This window comes from Cynocephalus volans, chromosome 10, assembly GCF_027409185.1.
Source record: "Cynocephalus volans isolate mCynVol1 chromosome 10, mCynVol1.pri, whole genome shotgun sequence".
Classification (NCBI taxonomy): domain Eukaryota; kingdom Metazoa; phylum Chordata; class Mammalia; order Dermoptera; family Cynocephalidae; genus Cynocephalus; species Cynocephalus volans.
In genome coordinates, this window is record NC_084469.1 from 72,178,902 (window position 1) to 72,201,265 (window position 22,364).

Consider the following 22,364-nt stretch of genomic DNA (forward strand, 5'->3'; position numbering starts at 1 on the left):
GAAGGGGACCAGACACCCCTCCCACTACCAGGCACACCACACCAGCACCTTGGGGCCTGCCAGGGACACAGGGCATGGATCTGGGGACTGGACACCCCTCCCACAATGAGGCATACCATGCCAATGCCTCAGGGTCTTCCCAGGGTCCCAAGGCATGGAGAAGTGGACCAGACCCTCCTCCCACAGCCAGTTACACGGCACCAGTGCCTTGGGGCCCTCCTGGAGGCCTGGAGCACGCAGACATGGACTGGACTCCCCTCCCACAACCAGCACACTGTGCCAATGCCTCAGGGTCTGCCCAGGGTCCCAAGGCATGGAGAAGGAGACCAGACATGCCTCACATTCAGGAACACCACCAGCGCTAAGAAGCCTGCCAAAAACATCACCTCCATGTGGGTGGCCCACCACAGCCATCACAATAACCATGGCCTCCACAAAAGCAGCTGGGTGCCACAACCACCACACAGATGGTCCGCCAGCCACTGGAGTGTATTGACACAAGGAGAGTCACCAGCAGAGATAAAAGAAAAGAAGATGATATCTCTCTCCACAAAGCCCATTTCAGAGTGACAGAAGAAGCATCTGTTCTATGATAATATTGGGGGACCTGATTGCACCTCTCAGCATTGTACAGATCATCTAGGCAACAAATCAGCAGAGTAATCATTATTCTTTCAGAAGGAGAGAAGAAATCTAGGGTAATTAGAGGGGGGACCAGGGAGGGAGAGTGGGATGGGGAGAGATTGGACAAGGGGCATAAAGAATAATTATGATTTGTAACAATATATATACTAGTAATATTGATTTGATCAACATGTCTCAAAGTTGAACCCCCAAAATATGTATAATCAATTTTGACTTAATTAAAATTAAAAAAAACAAAGAACAACAAAAAAAGAAAAATATTTTTAAAGAGTCTAAAAAGTTATGAATATTTACAAAAGTAAGAAAAATAGAATGTCTTTACTAACTTAACTATCACCATTTCCTTTGACTCACTCTTTTCACAATTGGCTTTTAAACAAGTGAAATCCACTTATAATTCTCGTCGAATGTTGGCTTTCTATTCACTGCTATGGAGAAAGCTACAAAGTCAGGAATCAACCTAGTCAGCTTTTTTCTTCAGGTTTTCAGAACATGTAGCTTTCTCTTTTTTGGAATAACTTGAAGTTCTTTTTTCTAAAGCAAAATTTTTCCTTTTAGGCAAAAAGTTTCCTTTCTTTGGTCACCCTAAGCTAGATAGTTTCTGAGCTTCTGTATGGAGTCTGTCCTTAGTTTTGAGCTCTTCTATATTGTTACATCTTAGAGACCTAAAATGACGTCACTTTCTTCATTTGATTCCAACTGAGCTCTTCCAACAGGAACTGTGAAGATTAACTACAAATTGTCTTTTTAAAGGTCCAGGCTTTTTGGAAATAATAAGGTAGATCACTAAGCAATGATATGGAGGGCTGTTCACTGAGTACGTGCCAAAAGGAAAAAGTATATTATAGATCAATATGCTCTTTTGTGGAAAAATTATACTTACAATCGGTATATATCCAGAAGATGGAAGGATACTCGCACATTTTAAATACTAGAATTAAGGGCAAGACTTGCCCTTTTCACTTTCTACATTATGAGATGTTTGAAATACTAATAAGCACTTTCCTTATACTTAAAACAATAAAGAAAAATGGTCAGTCTTCTTCAGTATAAAAAAAATAAATAAAAATAAAGAACTAATACCAATCGTTCTCAAATGTTTCCAAAAAATTCAAGAGGAGGGAATACTTCCAAATTCACTTTATGAGGCCTGCATTACACTTATGCCAAAACCAGAAAAAGGCACGAGAAAAAAAAAAGCTACAGACCAATATCCCTAATGAATACAGATGCAAATATCCTCAAGAAAATACCAGAAAATAGAATGCAGCAACACATTAAAAAGGTCATTCACCATGATCAAGTGGGATTTATCACAGGTATGCAAGGATAGTTCAACACACCCAAATCAATACACATGATACATGACATGAGCAAAATGAAAGGGGGGGAAAAAAACTCTAGGATCATTTCAATAGATGCAGAAAAAGCACTTGATAAAATCCAACACTCTTTTATGATAAAAACACTTGTCAAATTAAGTATAGAAGGAACATACTTCAACACACTGAAGGCCATATATGACAAACCCACAGCTAATATCATACTGAATAGATAAAAATTTAAGACTTTTCTTCTAAGATCTGGAGAAAGACAGGGATGACCAATTTCCTCACTCTTATTCAACAAAGTGCTGAAAGTTCTACCTGGTGCAACAAGGCAAGAGAAAGCAATAAAGCGCATCCAAATGAGAAAGAAGTCAAACCATCCCTATTTGCAGATGATATGATCACATACATAGAAAACTCTAAAGACTTTACCCCAAAATTACTAGAACTAATAAATGAACTCAGTGTAGTGGCAGATACAAAATCAGCATTCAAAAATCAATAGTGTTCCAATACACCAATAACAAAATAGCTGAAGAATAAATCAAAAAAGCAATACCCTTTTCAATAGCTCACATGTAAAAGAAAAAGTGAAAAGAAAAGAAATGAAAGAAATACCTAGGAGTAAATTTAACCAAGAGGTGAAAAGAAAAGAAATGAAAGAAATACCTAGGAGTAAATTTAACCAAAGAGGTAAAAGACCTCTACAATGAAAACTATAAAACATCAATGAAAGAAACTGAAGAGGACACAACTAAATGGAAAGATATCTCATATTCATGGGTTGGAAGAATTAATAAAATCAAAATGTCCATATTACCCAAAGCAATATACACATTAATCCAATCCAAACAAAAATACCAATGGCATTCTTCACATAAATAGAAAAAAACATTCTTAAAATTTGTATGAAATCATGAAAGACCCCATATAGCTAAAGCAACGTTGAACAAAAAGAACAAAATTAGAGGCATCACACTACCTGACTTCAAAATATACCATAAGGCTGTAGTAACCAGAACAGCACGGTACTGGCATAAATAAAGACAAATAGATCAATAGACAGAATAGAGGGTCTAGAAATAAACCCAGCATAAATGCCAACTGATTGATTGTCAACAAAAATGACAAGAATGTGCATGGAGAAAGGACAGCTCTCAATAAATGGTGCTAGGAAAACTGTATATCCACATGCAAGAGATTGAAACTAGACCCCTGTCCCTTACCATTCACAAACATCAAACTCCAAATGAGCTAAAAATCTAAAGACTCAAAACTATAAAACTACTAGAAGAATATGTAGGAGAAATGCTACACTAAATAGGAATGGGCAGTGGTTTCTTGGACAACGTTGCAAAGGAGCACAGGCAACTTAAGTAAAAATACTCAAACAAGACTACACCAAACTGTTAAGCCTCTGCACAGCAAGAGACACAATTCACAAAGTGAAGTGACAACCAAAAGAATGGGAGAAAGTTTGTGCCCTAAATTTTCTAGCTGCTGTCTAAGTACCTATCTCCTATCTCACCTGTCTCTGGATTTTAATAAGGCAGGCAATCACTAGTCCCCTGGGAGATGGAATAGGCTATGAGAATTTTCTATGACTCCTCTTCCAGTTTTTCGAGTGATAAAACTAAGTCTCCAGCTAATCCTTAGAAGAATTTGAACTACATATACAGCTCCAGAATGTGTCTAGCTGCTACATAAGGACTGACCTGTAACCCAACTGTCTGAATGCTGATGGGGCCTGGCATTTGAGAGGTCTCTGGAAGTGACAGAGAGCAAGGTAGTGGTTTCAAAGAGGATGTGATCTGAACAACATTGCAGGCATTTTCCATTGCTCCTCTCCCTGGTTCAGTGCAGAGTAGGCAGGTGATAAAATCCAGCTCCCATCTTTTCTCAGAATAGAATAAATTGGATCACACATTTAGTGCCCCAACTTTTCTGGCTGCTACTCAAGGGACTAACTTCTAACTCACCTATCTTGGGACACTGATGAGACTTGGCATACTCTAGTCTCCTGAGGGGCCACTAAGGGCAAAGCCAGAGGTTTAGACAAACAGATTTGAGAATTACCCAAAATATCTAGCTGGGCTGATTGGTGAGATTTATCTCTCAATAAAAGCCAGTCTGTGAAGAGTGGGAGAGGTGGCTATTTTACCTAATATGGAGATACAAATACAGACAGCCAAGGAAAATAAAGAAACAGGGAAATATGCTCCAAGTAAAAGAACAAGACAAATCTTCAGAAACAATCCTAATGCAATGGAGATAAGTTATTCACCCAGCACAGAATTCATAGTAAGTGTCATAAAGATGCTAACTGAGGTCAGGACAGCAAAGGATGAGCAATGTGAGAATTTTAACAGTGATGTAGAAAATATTTTAAAGTACCAAAAAATAAATCATAGAGCTGAGGTACATAATAATTGAAATAAAAAATTTGATAAAAGGGTTCAACAACAGACTACATCCAGCAGAAGAAAGAATCTGTGAACTCAAAGAAAGGTTACTGAAAATTATTTAGTCAGAGGAGCAAAAAGAAATTAAAAATGAAGAAAAGCAAAGAACCCGTTGGGACTTCTGATACACCACCAAGTGGACAAATATATGCATTATAGAAGTCTCAGAAGGAGGAAAGAGAAAGGTACAGAAATCTTATTTAAAAAATAATGGCTAAAATCTTCCCAACTCTGGTGATGGAAATAGATATTCAGATCCAGAAAATTCAAAGGACATCAAATAGGATAAATCTAAAAAGACCCATACTAAGACACATTATAATCAAATTGTCAAAAATTAAACACAGACAGAATTTTGAAAGCAGCAAGAAAAAAAAAACTTGCTATATACAAAGGAACTCTCACCCAACAGCAAAAAAATACACATTTTTCTAAAGAGCACAGGAAGCATTATCTGGGATATATCACATAGGTCAAAAAACAAATCTTAATGAATTCAAGAAGATCATAAACCCTCACTCCACCTAGACTGGCTCTAATCAAAAAGATGGTGAATAACAAATGCTGGCAAGAGTGTGGAGAGAAGGGAATACTATTGCACTGTTGGTGGGACTGTAAAATAGTACAACCACTATGGAAAACAGTGTGGAGGTTTCTCAATCAACTACAGATAGATTTACCATATGATCCAGCAATCCCACTTCTGGGTATATACCCAGAGGAATGGAAATCATCATGTCAAAGAGATACATGCACTCCCATGTTCATCACAGCTCTGTTTACAATAGCCAAGGTATGGAACCAACCTAAATGTCCATCAGTGGATGATTGGATAAGGAAACTGTGGTATATATACACTATGGAATACTACTCTGCCATAAAAAAAGAATGAAACACTCCCATTTACAACAACATGGATGAACCTGGGGAAACTTATGCTGAGTGAAATAAGCAAAGCACAGAGGGATAAATACTACATGTGTTCACTCATACATGGGAGCTAAGAGAGAACAAAGGAAAGAAAGAAAGACCACAGTAGTAAGGTGGTCTTTAAGAGGGATTGAACATTCCTAGGGCTACAAAGCAGAGTAAGGGGGAGAGGGGGAAGGGGAGAGAGGTTGGGGGATAATTTGGTGGGGACATGGGGTACAAAAGTAATTTCTGGTATTGGATATGCCCGCAGTATGAATCTGGCCCTCACATCATGGGCAGGAGGGGTGACAATTAGCTTTGTATCTCATGAATATTCTTCAAATATATAGAAAAAAGATCATAAATGTAACAAGCATCTTTTCTGACCACAATGGAATGAAACTAAAATTAATAATAGTGAATTTTTCAGCAGGCAAAAATGAAGTGAGATGATATATTCAAAGTGCTAAAGAAAAAAAAAAAAAAAAAAACAGGAAAAAACCTACCAACCATGCATATTATCCCTAGCAAACTAGTCCTTCAAAAGTGAAGGGGAGATAAAGACTTTCTCATATGCAAAATATTCTCAGACAGACAAACCTAAGGAAATTTTTCACCACTAGACTTGCCTTACAGGTGATGTTAGAGGAAATTCTCATAGTTGAAACAAAAAGATAATAATGAACAGCATGAGAGCATAAGAAAGTATGAAAATCACAGGTAAAGGTAAATATGTAGACAAAACCAGCAGACTGTATTACTATATCAGCAGTGTATAAATCACTTTAAATTCTGGTATAAAGTTAAGAGATGGAAGTATTAAAAATAACTATAACTAAGTTATGTTAATGTATACAAATATAAATAAATGTAATTTGTAACAGCAATAGCACCATGTCACATGGGGTGAGGAGAGGTAGAAGTGGAGAGGTTTTTTGTATGCAAGTGAAGCTAAGTTGCTATCAGGTTAAAACACACTGTTGTAACTATGAGATATTTTATATAAGCCCTGTGGTAACCACAAAGAAAACACCTACAGAAATTACACACACACACAAAAGAAATAAAACCATATAAATAAGACAAAGGAAGACAGCATGCAAGAAAGAGAGAGACAAAAGAACTACTAGACTGACAGAAAACAGTTAACAAAATTGCAATAGTAAATCCTTTCCCGTCAACAATTACTTCGAATGTAAATGGATTAAAGCCCCCAATTAAAAAATACAGAGTGACTGAAAGAATAAAAAACCAAGATCCAACTATATGCTCTCTATAAGAAATTCACTTTATATTCAAGGACACAAATAGGATACAAGTGAAGGGATGAGAAAAAATATTCCATGCAAATGATAACCAAAAAAAAGCAGGCATGGCTATAATTACTTCAGATAAATTAGACTTTAAGTCAAAAACAGTCTGTAGAGACCAAGGTCATTATATAATGACAAAGGTTGTTATATACATTCATTCCAACAGGAAGATATAACAATTATAATTATATATGCACCCATCATTGGAACATCTGAATATATAAAGCAAATATTAACAGAACTGATGGGAGAAACACACAGCAGTAAAATAATAGTAGAGGACTTTATACCTCACTTTCAACATAGATTATTCTAACAGAAAATTAATGAAGAAATATTGGATGTGAACTACATGTTACACCAAAAGGACCACAGAGACATATTAGAAATTTCTGCCCAATAGCAGAAAAATATACATTCTTCTAAAGTGCATAGGAAACATTATCCATGATATATCACACATTAGGTCACAAAACAAGTCTCAACAAATTTAAGAAGATCAAAAACATACTAAGTATCTTTTCTGATCACAGTGAAATGAAACTGAAATCAATAACAAGAACAACAAGGACAACAAAGAAAAAATTCACAAATATGTGAAAACTAAACAACACACTCTTGAATAACCATCAGGTAAAATACGAAATCAAAAGGGAATTTTAAAAAAATATCTTAAGACAAATGAAAATAAAAACACAATAACCAAAATTTACAGGATGCACCAAAATGGTACTAAGACAAAAGTTTATAGCAATAAATGCTTACATTAAAAAAGGTGAAATCTAAAATAAACAATCTAACTTCATACCTGAAGGAACTAGAAAAAGAGGAACAAACTAAGCCCAAATTTAGCCAAAGGAAGGAAATAATAAAGATCAGAGAAGAAATAAATCAAATAGAGAATAAAAAAATTAAAAATATTGACAAAACTGAGTTGATTTTTTGAGAAGATAACAAAATCAACAAAACCATAACTAGAATAACTATGAAAAAAATAAAGAAGACTTACATAAAATGAGAAAGAAAGAGAAGACAAATTATATTGTCTTCTTTTTTAGCAGAAACCTAGCAGGTTAAAATGAAGTGCTTCAGAAATGAAAAGGATCATGAGACTGTTATGAACAATTATATGCTAAAAAATTGGATAACCTGTAAGAAACGGATAAATTCTTAGAAAAATACAACCTACCAAGACTGAATCAGAGAAGAAACAGAAAGCCTGAGCAGACCTGTAACAAATAAGGAAATCGAAGCAGTAATCAGAAACTTCCCAACAAAGAGGACACAACCAGGTGGTTTCATGGGTGAAATCTATCAACATTTCAAAAATGAAGTAACAGCAATCCTTCTTAAGCTTCAAAAATAGAAGGGAACACTTTTAAACTAATTTTATAAAGCCAGCATCACCCTGATAACAAAACCAGACAAAGACACCACAGAAACATAGATATAAAAATTCACAATAAAATACGAGCAACCCGAATTCAACAGCACACAAAAAAGATTATATACCACAACCAAGTGGGATTTAATCCTGGGATGAAAGTTTGGTTGATCATATGTAAATTAATTAATGTAATATACTACATTAAAATAAAAAAAGATAAAAACCACACAAGCATGTCAATAGATGCAGAAAAAGCATTTGATAAAGTTCAACATCCAATCATGATAAAAATTCCCAACAAAATACATTGGAAGAAACTTAACTCAATAAAGGCCATTTATAGAAACACTACAGATGACATTATAATCCTTTAAAGTAGCATCTAAAAGAATAAAATACTCAGAAATTAATTTACAAGGAGGTAAAAAATCTATATATTGAAAACTATAACACATTGATAAAAAAAACTGAAGACACAAGTAAATGGAAAGATATCCCATACATGGATTGGAACAATTAATATTGTTAAAATGTCCATGCTACCCAAAGCAATCTTCAGATTCAATACAATCCTTATGAATAATTCAATGGCATTTTTCACAGAAATAGTAAAAGACAATATTAAAATTTTATAGAATCAGAAATGATCCCAATAGTTAAAGCAATCTGAGAAAGAAGAACAAAGTTGGAGTCATCACACTTCCTGATTTTAAATGATATTTCAAAACTACAGTAATCAAAACAGCAGGGTTCTGGCATAAAAAACAGACACATAGACCAATGGAGCAGAATATAGAGTCGAGAAATAAATCCATGCATATACAGTCAACTAATTTTCAACAAGGGCACAAAGAATACACAATTAATAAAGAAGGGGCTCTTCAGTAAATGATGTTGAGAAAACTGGATATCCATATGCAAAATATTAAAATTGGAACCCTATCTTATACCACAAAACATTAGCTAGAAATGGATTGATGATTTGATAGAAATTACCTGAAACTGAAAAACTCTTAGAAGAAAACAAAAGGAAAAAATTTCTTAACATTGGTCTTGGCAATGATTATTCAGATATTATACCAAAAGCACAGGAAACAAAAGCAAAATAAACAAGTGGAACTGCACCAAATTAAACAGTTTCTGCATAGCAAAGGAAACAATCAGTGTTTCTGCCTGTATGTACTCATATGCATTTCAAAACCATAAGTTCATCCTGATACCTCCAATTTCAATCCAACACCACATTTTATTATAACCTTATCCCTTTCTTTTTTTGTAAATTCTTTAACCACAGTGAGAAACTTGGCTTTCATTATAAGATATTTAATTACTTGTTCAGCCATAAAATATAAAGTAGTCTTAAAATGACCAATCCATACTTTTGGGAAAATACTTTTACTAAGTATAGTACAGGGTTTGTGTACAGTTTTTTTTTTTTTTTTTTTTAGCCTTATAGTATCCCATCAAAATACTCTTTTCCCCATATCTCAGTTGATTTATTTTTATTTACATACAGTAAAACTTATTCTTCCTGGTATACAGTTCTAGGGATTTTTGACAAGTACAGGATCATGCATCTTCCACTGCAGTCATGATAGAGAACATTTTAGACCCTGTGCCCAGCAATCCTTGATATGTTTAGTTATTTTCTTTTTCGCAATTTATAATAATCCTACTAAAGGACTGTGGATCTCTTTTTGAAAGGATGAAGGTTATTACTGGATACAATTTCCATGGTCCTGTAGACTCAATCACTTTTTTATTCATTGGGTTCTAGGTCTATACACTGGCTCAGGATCAGAAACTGGGCAAGGGATAACAACCGTTTATTTGTGTAAGGGCTTTTTGCTTACTAATCACACATTTTTGAACATACCTTTTGATCATATTGTTTGAGATAAAGTCTTGTTAGCCACCCCTCTGTCTTGCCCTTAAGACTGCCACTTTCTATTAACCAACTCCATTGATCTCTTCAGTTCTGGCCTCTCCTGGCTACCACTTTGACCTTGCCACTCATTATGATAAATGGACTTTTATTGCTTCTGACTGTTAAACACTAGGACCTGGTCACAATTATTTTGGCATCCAACCACTCCATTGCAATCAGTTAATACAGTTCTCTAAAAACATTTCCTGTCATCTTGGTCTACAGAACATAGCAATGTTGGAATTTCTCAACAATGTCATGTTCTCTAACTAGCATGTTCCTTATTACTATGCTCACGGGGAACACAGACTTCTTATGGATGTTGCAGGCTTACCTAGTATATCCACTCTAGCATGCTCACCTCATTGAGCCTCTTGCTCTGTTCTTCCATTGTCTGGCATTAAAATCATGTCATTTCTACTTCACTTAGCATGAGACATTCCTTACTCCAAGTTTCCAAGAACCACCCTAACAGTATGTTAGCAGTGGCCCCTAGGGTTCTCGCCTGGGTGTTAAAGTATGCATCATGGGATTCTAAATGCTTCCTTACACAATTTATGACACCACTTCAATTCCAGCACCCTCTAGATCCAGATCCAGTCCCATACAAACTCTCTTGTTTTCTGCTGGTACATGCTGGATAGGTCCTGAACCCTCTTCTGGGTATATTTATTTTCTTCCCCTTCCATGCCCAACACTTGTCCAGCTAAATTATATTGTGACTTGACCTGATTCATTGGTATGGTGGCCAAGAGGAAAGTTGGCAGTAAAGTCTGAGATGTATTTTTCTTATGGTTGCACAGGCAAAGTCCTCTGTACTTTTGTCAATGAAGAGTGAAATGCTTTCCTTAGTAGGTCACAACAGCCTACTCCTATAACCCCAGAGAATTGTGAGGCATCTGGGGATTCAAAATTTGGGGTTGCACCAACCGAGATGTTCCTATCCCATATATCCAGAAGGCCCTAGTCTTTCCAAATCAAGACTTTGACCATGGCATAATAGGTTTTCTAGGGTGGAGAATTCAACCTGCCTTAATATACTGCTATTCTATAGTTAAGTATTAAGCCTGGCTTGATTTTCTACTCTTTGATTTCATGAGGTGAGAATTTCTCCATATGTTGCTAACAATGCCTCCTGTCTTTACACTTAGCTTTTATTCATCTAGCTCCATTTTCCTATAATTACTACCTCTGATGAAATTTTCCACGTATCAGAGACATTGTCCCTGGCATATTTTCCTTGACCAATACCTTATCTATTTTACCGTGACTGAAATATTCTATAATTGCACAACTGTAGCAGGCCGAAGTATTTTCCGTACTCTATGTGCCACTAGTGATGGGTGATTATTGCGAGTTGTTTTGTGGTTAGTCCAACTCCAAAATTCTTTGTCAGAGCTTCATTCTTTTTGGCACCAACTGCCTTAGGTTGGGTGCTCCTTAGACAAATTCTAAGGAGATTTGCATGCAGAAGACGTATTAGAAATTGATGGAAGTATGATTAAACAGAGTGCTAGAGCAATTTAATTTCCCTGCCTTTACAGCAAAGGGATCAGCCAATTCCACAGGTTTCCCTGGAGTTGGGATAAACTTTCAGAGTCGTCATGCCTTGAGTCAAAGAAACTAGGCATTTTTACCCCCATATTGAACAATCAATGGATGGGGAGTGTCCCATGGGAAGGGACATGACCATGGAAGAGAGGGCTTTATTTGGCTGAGGACAAGTTCCCAGAAAAAAATTCAGCTGTGAGTTAACAACCTTCCAGATATTTGGGAGAATGTGTACCACAGTCCTGAAGCGGGATCTGTCCATCCATTGTAGCGACCACTAGACTCTCTTGTGAGATTCTTTGTGCTTTGTCTGATTATTAGTGTTGTATACATCCATTAAAAATCAGAATTCATTTGCAATTCCAATATTTATACTCTTGGACAAATCTCTTAACACCTCCAAGCATGAGCATTTCTATATGGAATACAGAAATACTAATGTATTTTTAATACTTCTCAAGGTGTTGAGGAGGAGGAAATAAAATCATAGATGAAGAAAAGATTTGAAAATTATAAGTCTACCTAAAGATCGCTCATATAAGCTTCTACTTTTCTTAAGCGTGAATCCATGCCTATTTCTCGTGTCCTCACGCTGTAGTGTCAAAAGCTGCTATCTAGGTGAAAGTTGATGTATGAAATTTTCCTTGAAAAAAAAGGATGCAAATATCAGATGAGAAGTCATGTTTTTTCATGTTGGTGAATATCAGCACATATTTTACTTCTAATGCACCAGGGACAGAGCAAATGGAAGATGTACATAAGTAGAGGAACATAACCAGTCAAAAGATTTATGCTGGCAAGCAACCAAGAAATGTTAGCTTCTATTTTGCCCACAGGGGACCCCTAAAACCACCCTTCTAGGAAATTACCAGCCAGGGCACTCTGAGACATTGAACAAGTACATAAAAAATAACTCTTCTTTTTCCCTTGACTTAGAAAGAAAACAAAACAAAATAAATGATGTCCTCCTGTCCACTCCAAGCCATAGAAAGAAAAAAAGAAAGAAAAAAAAAATGGTTCTCTCTCATGCCAGGTTATGCAACTGTTAGATAGAGAAGATTCAGAACTCAGAACCACCCACACTGCTTGGGGAAAATGCCAGCAAAGCAGATGGAACAGCTTGTAAAATATCTTCAGATAGTCCCAACCATTTATTGCATCTGTTTTTATGATGTGAATAAATGAAAAAAAAATTATCTTTGACTTCTAACAATTTTATTGGTTTCAGAAATCAGGTTACGTCATTTTAAAATCTGCCTGCAGAAGGAACTTCGCTTAATTAAATCATCCCAATAATTACTAAATTTAAGCCTTCAGTGTTGACTGGATTGTACGGATGTTGTTTACAATATTCCCTATGAGTAATTTGCTTTCAAGATCAGCTTTCTTCCAAAGAAGCAAGCTTTTGCTTACATTTCTGCTAGCCCTATTTTGACCATTAGGAGACTAGCCTGAGGAACATCATCATTTCTAGAGCATGGCAGGAGAGAAAGATGAAAACAAAAATTCTCAATGACAACATCAAACCTCTGATTAACTAGGGTTCGCATGTACTTACATCAGGACTTCTTGTTCTGAGAGACAATCATGTTTTTTTCCTTTTATGTTTAATTCATTTTGCACTGGGTACATTGTTCCATCTGAGCAAATACACAGAGGTAAATGAATTAACTTAGAAGGAGTTATCTGTAATGGGTATTTAAGCAGAAATGGCATTGAACATAAGACACCAAAAAACTTGAGCTACAGGTTGTACTCTTCTCTTTATTAGCTATGTATCTGTGCATCAATTATGATCTCCCATATCGGTTAAACAGAAATAATAACTGCCTCATCTTGCCTTTAGAAATTTTGGGAGAGAAAAAAATACAACAAATGCTATGGGCTAAAGGATTGGATTCCCCCAAAATTTATGTTCAAAACCTAATCACCAATGTGATGGCATTAGGAGGTAAGGCATTTGAGAAGTGATTATATCAGGAGGGCACAGGCTTCATGAGGGAATGAGTGTCCTTATGAAAGAGGCTCCTGGGAGCTGCCTCGCCCCTTGCACCATGTGAGGATACAGCAAGAAGATACCATCTCCACCAGTTCCTTGATCTTGGACTTCCTACCCTCTGGAACTGTGAGAAATAAATTTCTATTGTTTATATGCTACCTAATTTTTTTTTTTTTTTTTTTTTTTGACCGGTAAGGGGATCGCAACCCTCAGCACGGTGTGGTCCGCACCACACTCAGCCAGTGAGTGCACCGGCCATCCCTATGTAGGATCCAAACACGTGGCCTCAGTGCTACCAGCGCCGCACTCTACGAGTGAGCCATGGGCTGGCCCTATATGCTACCTAATTTATGATGTTTGTTATAGCAGCCCAAATGGATTAAGACAATAAATATATTTTTTAAAAATCTTTGACAGTTGTTAAAGGTGCTACCTCATATGCTACTTAAAATATAATATTCCAGGAGTTTCTACTAACATTTTTACACAGAGAGTTGTGCCAACAGAATGACTCCCACGTTTGAAATATGTGTGTTTAATGACATGATGATTTTACATAAATAAATTAATTAAAGCTTTTATGCCATATCAACAGCCATAGGCCCTTCATACATATATTATCACGAAAGGTGATTATTTTGTTTAGAAAACTTAAACACAACAGGCGAGTAAACAAAGGTTTCCAGAACAATGCCATAATTACAAAATCTCCTTCAGGATATTAGGGAATTAAAAATCCTTCATTTATTAAAATCATGTTTTCCTGGTAACTTTGATGCATTGCATTTTGTATTAGTCTGTTTCTGCTGCTCATAACAAAATATATGGAACCGGGTAATCTGTAAGAAAATGAAATTTACTGCTTACAGTTTCAGAGGCTAGAAAGTCTAAAGTCCAGGGAACACATCCGGTGAGAGTTTTCATTGGTGGTGGCTTTACAGCAATGCAAGGGTCTCACATGGCAAAAAAATGGAGCAGAAAGTGATATTAACCTCTCGCATGCTCTTCTTTTTAAAGTCCTCAGAACCACGCTCCTGACCACTATTATCAATTCATTCACCATTGCATGGTCCTGCAATCTAATCACCCCTCCAAGGCCCCACCTTTCAATTATCATAATAGGATTTTCCACCCTCTAAACACTGTCACAGTGGAAGTCAAGTTTTGGGGGGATACTCAATCCCAGGCATATTTTGATTTTCCATTCACCAGCCTTTAGAAATTTTGGTGTAAATGGAATAAATTTGTCTCAAGGGAACATTTGTCAATTTTTTAAAGATAAGGTAGTAAGCGTATCTAAAGAATCACACTTGTGAGAAATGGTAAAATATAACAATAAGTAGTCAATATCAGGCTTCCTTTAAGTCCATTTAAATTATTCACCATATGACTAAAAAGTTGACCCACACTTTGGGGTAAATAATATTAATAAAGCTGGCATAATACATACTTTTAGTATATAGCATATATATAAATATATATATATAAATATATATATATACATATATATATATATATATATATATATATATATATATATATATATATACTTTTTTTTTTCCTCTTGACTTTTGGAATGTCAGTGATGGAAAAATCCAGAGTAAAGTTTATTCACTTACCATACCACATTTGAAATTAGCATAACCAAAGCTTAGAAAGGACAAGCACCAACATTTGTTGATACCTATTATCTGCAAAGGACTTGACATTTGTGATTGAATATAATACTTACTACAGCCTGGGATATTTGAGCCATTATCCTAGTCTTACAGATGAAGACAAGCAGGTTAAATAACTAATTCAAGATCACACAACCAGTAGACAGGAAAGAAGACATTCAAACCCACATCTATATGACCTCAGAGTTCATGGTTATACCCATTATGCTATGTAGGCTTGAAAGTCAGAAGACCTAGATTTTCAAGTATAGTGAAAATATGCAGGTGTTTGAGTCAGAGGGGTGTGAGTTTAGATGCTGTCTGTGCCACTTAACACTGAACTTTGTGTTTCTCACTATGTTTGTGAGATTGAAATAGGATTCTAGAGATAATTTAAAATCTTATTAGCTTATGTTTAAAATATAACTTTGCCAGAGGGACCCAGATGTTTAATTTACACTTAATTTTAGTTAGGAATTATCTGGCACATATTAGCAAAACCCATGGTGAAACAAGATTAGCCACATAAAACATTTTATCCAGATGCTTATTTAATGGGTTATGTTTTGTATTGGATGTCAGGATCAGTAATTTATTTTTTGCCACATTTTTGTCCAAATTTTGATTCAGTCATTGAAGATACTAGAAACAATGACATTGCAAGATCTATCCAAGCCTACCAACTCTTTCAAAACACACTCAGGTCCTGTCCTGGTAGGAGACTCAGTATCCCAGTCCACTGAATTAAGTCTAAAAGGACAAAGAAAGGACGTAGTAGATTCAAAGCTTTCTGTCTTCAGTTGCCTTGCTGAACAACATTAGCAACAATAATATCAACAATAAACAGCATTTATTGGGACCTTACAATGTGTCACACATTGCTCCACATTTTACTACTTTGGCTCACAGCAATATCATGAGCTAGGATTTGTTGTTATCCCATCCTACAGCTTAAGAAATGAAAGCAGGAGTTCGTGCAACTTGTGCTTAAACTAATGAGCTAATGAAGCCAGAGCAGAGATTCAAAACTAAGCCCTTCCTGCCTCAGTGCCTGAACTCATTTTTTGAGAATTATAAACATCAGGCTAAATATCACTCAGATTCTGTTCTTACTAAAATTTATCCCTCCCCTCACAACAACCCTGTCAAGTAGGCGTGATTATCTGCACACAGCAGACAAGGACGCTGAGGGTCATAGAAATGATTGCCACTCACATGATAGCTATTGGTGCCTGACTTACAATGAAAAGGTACTGGGAAATGAAAATCTCTCTCTTTCAAACAAATCTTCATTTTTTTCCTTTACTTCAGTCCTAAAAAAAAATGCACACACTCCATACACACAAGGAACATTATTTTGGATACATTTATATAAAGCTATACATTGTAATTATGTAAATGAGATTGTCATCAACTTTAATCATGCTAAAAACACTCATCTCTTTTTTATAAGAAAAAGATGAATAAATACTCATTAACATTGAAGGCCTCAAGAACTTAAATTAAATTTTATTTTGAGATAGAAAATTAGTATGAAAAGAAGTTTGCATTAGTTATCCCCATCCACTCTTCCCACCCTTCTCTATTAGAAAATAATTTATACAAGTAATCATCTTTGAAGCCAAAAGTGATTTTAGAGGAAACTTCAATCATTTACCCTTTAGACTTGAAAAAGCATCAACCCATATCAAATAATGAGCTAAGTGTTAACTTTTCTCTCTGCCTAGACATCCCTCCTTTTTGCCCTCCTAGGTCTCTAAAGGATTGAGGGGGTGTGATATTGCTAAGGGCTGAATGTGCCCCATACCCCAAAGTTCATGTATTGGAAACTTGATCCCCATTGTAACAGTGTTAGGAAGGTGGGAAATCTTGTATTTGAAAGGTGGAGATTTGAGTGGTAATTTAATCATGAGTACTGTGCCCTCATGGATGGATTAATCCATTAATGGGTTAGTGGTTCGATGGATTATTAGAGAATAGTTTTGATAGCTTTATAAGGAGAGCAAGTAAGCAGGTTAGCCCTCTTGCTCATGCCATTCTTGCCATGTGATAGCCTGCATCACTGCAGAAAGTCACCACTGAGATGAAGGCTCTCGCCAAATGAGTTTCCCGGACCTCAGATTTCCCAGCCTCCAAAATTGTAAGAAATAAATTTGACTTTCTTATAAATTACCCAGTTTCAAGTATTCTCTTATAAGTGACAGAAGCCATACTAACACAGAAAATTGGTGCCAAGAGTGGGGTGTTGCTAATAGCAAATATCTGGAAATGTGGAAGTTGCTTTGAAATTGGTTGATGGCCACAGGTTGAAAGAATTTGGAGGAGCAGGCTATAGAAAACCTAGATTCTGGTGAGGGCTTAGAAGACAAGAAGACCAGGAAAAGTCTGGAACTTCTTAGAGATTGGTTAAATGGCTGTGATCACAATGCTGATAGAAATATGAACAGTGAAGACCATTCTGAGGAGGTCTCAGATGTAAATAAGAAGGAGCTTAGATTGGAGCAAAGATCACAGTTTTTATGAACTGGCAAAGAACTTGGCTAGATTATATCCATGCCAAAAAGTTTATGGAAGGTGGAACTTAAAATAATGAAACAGAGTGTTTAGTGGAAGAAATTTCTGAGAAAAGCATTCAGTCAGATGCATGGCTACTTCTAATAGCCTACACATAATTACAGCAGCAAAGGCATGCTGAAAAGGTAGAATTTATAATTAAAAGGGAAGAAGAGAGTAAAAAATTGGAAAACTCTCAGCCTGGCCACATAAAGAGTGAAAAAGTGTGTTCAGAAGAGGAAAACAAGGGTGTAGCCCAGTGATCATCTGCTAAGGAGATTAGTAAAGGAAAAAAATGAATCATCAAGAGAATATAAGAAAGACTCCAAAGATATTTCAGAGATCTTTGAGGCTACCCCTCCTGTTTCAGGTCCAGAGGCTTAAGAAGACAGAACGGTTTCGGGGAACAGGCCCAGGGTGCTTTCCATGGGCTCGCTGCCCAGGGCCACCTTGGGAAGCTGCCCTGTACATTCCAGCACAGAACTCTGGCTGCCCTAGCTGAGGCTAAGTTAGCCCCAGGTGCTGCTGGTCAAACTGCTTTGGAAGATACAAGTGGAAACTTTGGCAGCATCCGTGAGGTATTCAGTGTGCAGGCTCACAGAATGCCAGAACTGTGGAGGCATGGCAGCCTCCTCCTAGATTTCAAAAGATGTATGGAAAAGACTGGGGTCCCAGGAAGAGATTTGTTACAAAAGTGGAATCACCACAGAGAGCCTTCATAGACCAATGCTGATTGGAAATATGGAGTTGGAGTTGCAACAGAAACCCCCTACCCCTCACCAAGTCCATTCCTATGGAACTGTGGGAGTGGGGATGCCATAGAGATTCCAGAATTGTAGAGTTACCAGCATGCAACACTAGCTTGAGAGAGCTGAAATGTGGTCTGAGCCCAGAAAAGCCATAGGAGTGGGGCTATTCAATGACATGAAGGCCTTGCCCTCACACCAGTGTGCAGAGGATGCTGAGCATGGAGTCAAGGTAAATTACTTGCAAGCTATATGATTTAATGCCTGCCCTGCTGGGTTTCAGGTGTGATTACCCTTTATTTGGCTTATTACCCCTTTTTTGAATGGGAATATGTACCCTATGCTTGTCCCACCATTGTGTATTAGAATTAGATAACTTGTTTGATTTCACAAATGAGATTGGACTTTTGAGTTGAAGTAAGTTAAGACTGTAAGGATGGAATGAATGTATTTACATATGAGAAGAACATGAGTTTGGGGGGCTTGGGACAAATTGCTATGGGCTGAATATGTCCCCCAAAAGTTTATGTGTTGGAAATTTGATCCTCATTGCAACAGTTTTAAGAAGATGGGAAATCCGACTATGGTATTTGAAAGGTGGGGATTTGAGAGATAATTGGATCACGAGGTTGTGCTCTCAGGAATGATTAATCCAGTAATAGGTTAGTGGATCAATGGGTTTTCAGAGAGTGGTTCTGATGGCTTTATAAGGAGAGCAGGTGAGCAGTTTAGCTCTCTTGCTCATGCCATTCTTGCCATGTGATACCCTTCATTACTGTAGAAAGTCACTTCCAAGAAAGCCTTTCTAGCCCCCAAAACTTTAAAAAAATAATTTCTTTTAAAAAAATTACCTAGCTTTAGGTATTCTGTTATGAATGACAGAAAACTGACTAATATCGACGGTGACAAGAAAAATCGATATGCTTTGTGTATTAATTTATGTGCATTTTTGTGTGTATACAGATATACGTATGTATGTATATGTATATGTACAGAGGCATACATATAAATGCACATATTGCAAGATTCTTGTGTTATGTGACAATTAAACAAAATAAAGCATGTATTGTAAGATCTTGGATCACCAAGTACTCAAAAAATTTAGCTCCCTTCATGCAACACTTCTTTGCAGGTCCAACATGCCACTGCTTTCAGATTGTGGCTATATTTGTTCATTTTTAAATAATAGAATATCTCTTCAGAACCGCATAATTATCCTGGCCATGAAATGGTAGAACTAATAATTTACAAAAATGCGTATGGTTTATTCCTCTGTTAGCAGCAGCATCAGCCTCTTTAATCCAATTAAGTCCAAGTGTGCTTCTTGTACCTTTTGACTTACTACAATTATGTCCAGGAAAACTCAGAGACACTTATGACCATCACTATCAACAGCAGCAGCAAAACTAATACCAACTGTAAGAAACTAATATCAATGATAATATTTAACATGTAGTTTTTTATATGGGCCAGGTACAACCCTAAGGGATTTATATCTATTCGTTCTTTTCATCCTCACAATAAGCCGAAGAAGTAGGTAGGTGTTCTTATTGTTATTATTAATCTCTTTCTGATGATGACATTGGATTAGGGGAAAAAATGAATAAGTTGCTCAAAGTTACAGTGTCACTCAGTCTGGATCCAGTCCATGATGACAACCATGGGAAGAGAAGAGAAAAAGAGGAGAGACCAGGAAGTGTTTTTATTCTACCAGCTTCCCTATGTGCTATCAGCTGTGTTCTGTCAGGTGGCCCTTTTCACCCAGCCTCCTCTGTCTTTGGGTCTTGGAAACCATTTCTTTCCTGTACCCTTCCAGGCCTGCAGTTGTTACTAGTTCCAGGGTTCTGTACTGTCTTCTGCGGTTTTCTCCACCCTGCATGCACCTTTGGAAATGGTCCTTTTATTTATTCCCTTTTATTGATTCCAATTGGAGTGTGCCATCTGTTTCCTACCAGAACCAGACTGATGGACGTATGCCCCTGTCTTTATAAAATTCTGAGCACAGTTCTTTTTCTTTTGAAGTAATTAGACTAGGTCAGAGAAACATATTTACTTACTAGTTAATTTTTTTGCTATATTGTCTGTATTAGGGAAGTGACCATGTCATCTCTACTAAGTCTTGTGTCCTTGGTGCCTAGCAGAATGCCTGGTGGTCAGATGAAGACCAGAAGTATTCACTGACTAAATGAATGCCTCAAGGTAAGGTGTGGATGGCTTATAAGATCTCTCTGTGATTTACTGTACTTCTTTCAGAAAATTAGAGAGAGAGAGAGAGAAAGAGAGAGACTAGAACACAAGCCCAAAGCTACCTGTGCAATTTCTTCACTAAAATGCATGAGCTAACAAGTATTTTGGACACTTAGCATAGTAAGTAGTGTATCAGCAGCATGCCATTTCAGAAACACAATCTCCAAAACCATATAGATTTCTTTTTTCTGCTAAAGATGTTGAGTACTGTGAGAGCAATGAAAGGCTGAGAATTAACAAGGCTATGGCCTAAAATGTTAAGTCTCTGTCAGGTTTTGATGCAGCCTTACAATGCCCCTTTAAAAATATTTATAAAGACATGGAAAAATGTAAAAATCACATCAAACTAAGATTGAAAAATATATAACTACCTTCCAGAATGAAGTTCCAAAAGGCATGTATTGATGGAATATGGAGAGGGGGCTTTATGGTTTATGCAACAAAGCAAAGACTGCTCACTTATTAAAAAGTAGCTAGATATAGTATTTTATACTTCAACTTTCCATCCACTCACTCACTTCTAGGGTTTGTACCGAACAGATGATTAGACAATCTTCTTCCTACCATTTTTTGATAAAACATCTAAAACCCATAAAGAAACCAACAAAGAAAAATCAACTTGCATCTTCACATAAAATAATAACAACCATAATAAAACAGTCCTAGAGAAATAGTTCCTTCATAAAAAATATAGTTTCTCTCAAAACAACAACCAATATTACCTTTACAGTATGGTAAAGGTAATCTTATTAAAATCAGGAGCATGACTAAAATTTTAATGATACTATTATTACATATTGTTTTTGAAATTACATCTAACATATTTAACAAAAAGCAAAAACCAAAATATAGAAGGATAACATTGGGAAAGGAGGAGGCAAAATCATTATTCCTTACACATGATATACATATCTCATGGGAAAATCCTAGAGCATGAACTAAAAGTCTATTTAAATGGATAAGAAATTCATTCAAGAAGCCAGTTACAAAATAAGTATACAGAATCAATAGAAACATTCAGTACTTTTCCAAAAGAAGGAAAAGAAAAACAAAGAAAGAAAAATAAAGGAATGGAATTCTTATTAAAGTGCATTTAAAATGGAATGTTAGAGATTAAAACATAATATTATAATAATGTTAATTCTATCTTATTTTAACTAATCTATAAATATTTTTCACTTCAAATAATGGTTAAAAGTTTTCAGTAAAATTTTCTTGTCATCATTATTATACTCCTTTAATACCTGTGCTTCCCATAATCAACCACTGAAGTCTAAGTCTTAAAACTACAAAAGTCTCATACAGGTGAATTTCAGAAAGCAAGTAGAGCTGATTTACTAGCATTCTGTTGTTAATCATCTAGTGGGTGGATGTCTCCTTGGGTGTCACATTTTTGGATTTCATATTGAATCCCCCATGGGGTCCCATCTGTTGGCAAGGCATTACAGGAAGACTAGGCACTTCGTTCTCCAAATGGTTGTGTTTGGATTGGAAGCTCTCCACGCTTCTCAACAGAAGAGTGCATTCACTGGTGAAGAGACGCCAACAGTTGGAAGTGAACACGGGACGGCCTGACATGAAGAACAGCATGAGCCCAAGTAGACATATATGTCTCCACCACGTCCCCAGGGCTTTT